Genomic DNA, 1,707 nt, shown 5'->3' with positions numbered 1-1,707 from the left:
GGAGACTCTATATTCATCTGTGGGGAGTACTGAATTGTCTTTGAGTGACTCAGGTGACACCGTCATGGCAGACCCACCTTGAAGGATTACCTTGAAGGAGGCCAGAGCTCCTGATCTTGCCTTGCAACTACTTCAGATTCTATATCCGGCCTTTGATTCGAATTTTGAGGTTAAGTCTGGCATAATCAACTTGCTCTCCAAGTACAATGGATTGCCTGGGGAAGATCCTCTGAAGCACCTTAAGGATTTCCATGTTGCATGTGCAACTGCAAGAAGACATGGAGCGGATGAAGCCGTGGTGTTGGTCTTCGCTTTCCCATTCTCCTTGGAAGGAAAAGTGAATGAATGGTTTTATACTCAGCCGGGGGAAGTTAGATCTAATTGGGATTTGTTGCGAAAAGAATTTTTGGAGAAGTTCTACCCTCTCCAGAAAATTGACAGGCTGAGAAGGGAGATCTCTTGCATTGTGCAACGAGATGGGGAAACTTTGTATGAATATTGGGAGAGATTTAAGAAGTTATTGGAAGCTTGCCCTCACCACCGGATAGATGAGTTGGTTTTGATCAGTTATTTATGTCAAGGAATGCACCACCAAGATAAGCTTCTCTTGGATGCCGCAAGTGGGGATCATTGACCAAAAACAAGACCGCAGCAGAAGCATGTGATGCATGAAAACTTGTCTCTCAACAAATTTCCTTTTGGCAAGTATACCGAATTATCGTCAAGTAAAAACTCACAATAGAGTGAGGTCGAATCCCACAGGGATTGATTGGTCAAGCAACTTTAGTTGGAAGAGTATGCTAGTTGAGCTAAACAGAATGTAGTTGAGAATTGCAGAAATTAAATGGCGGGAAAGTAAATTGCAGAAAATAAAGTGCAGAATCTTAAATGGGGATTTGGGAAGATGAACATGGAAGTAAATGGCAGAAAGTAAAGAGAATGCGTAAGATCAGATATGGGAGAATTCATTGGGCTTAGGAGATGTTGCATTCTCCGAATCAAGTTCATTCTCATCTCTTCCTCAATCAATGCATTCATTGATCTCCTTGGCAATCTTAAGTGATTGGATCCTAATTCCTTGGCAATCCAATCTCTCTAAGCTTGAACAATTGCCCAATTCCTTGATTTAAGTGCTCATGGGAAGAGATGAAATATGGTCACTGATTATACCACATGTATTTCCAAATCAAAGTGTTGGGAGGATTACATGTCACTATATCCGCCCAAACCCCAATTTGGTCCAACATGAGAAAGCACTTCTAGCATGTTCTCCTCATCCCTTTTCCAAGGCTCAGAGGAGATCCAATTATGGAGAGTTTCTTTTCCAAGACAACTAACCTATTGAATTAAGATCGAAAGCTTTCTAGAAAATCAAGAGAAAAGAAAGAGGAAGAAGAATGAAAACTATAATTGATGCATCAAATTACAACAGAGCTCCCTAACCCAATGAAAGGGGTTTAGTTGTTCATAGCTCTGGGAATGGAAAATTGTAGTAAAGAATACATGTAGAAAAGTAAATATACAGAAGGTAGTTCTCCAAAGTGCCAAGCTCCTCTATGGTTCAAAACTACTCCTATATATACTACTCTTTTTGATCTTCTAGTGAATTCTTCAAGTCTTGGATGTGGGCCTTAGATCTTGAGTTGAAGCAGTTACAATCTTCAGTGGGCTCAGCTTGCAGAAAAGTGTGAGTTAGGCATGGGTGTT

At 40.7% G+C, this 1,707-nt stretch overlaps 1 non-coding gene across 1 annotated transcript; it reads right to left on the bottom strand.

The window, feature by feature from the left end:
• Positions 1 to 439: 439 nt before the first annotated feature.
• Positions 440 to 546, bottom strand: LOC130964871 (small nucleolar RNA R71). Its single transcript, XR_009080938.1, has one exon. It is a non-coding gene; the product is annotated as a small nucleolar RNA R71 (small nucleolar RNA).
• Positions 547 to 1,707: the final 1,161 nt, after the last annotated feature.

The sequence above is a fragment of the Arachis stenosperma genome, chromosome 2 (genome assembly GCF_014773155.1).
Source record: "Arachis stenosperma cultivar V10309 chromosome 2, arast.V10309.gnm1.PFL2, whole genome shotgun sequence".
NCBI classification, from domain to species: Eukaryota; Viridiplantae; Streptophyta; class Magnoliopsida; order Fabales; family Fabaceae; genus Arachis; species Arachis stenosperma.
The sequence above is the reverse complement of the archived record's forward strand: the minus strand, read 5'-3'. Positions and strand labels throughout refer to the sequence as shown.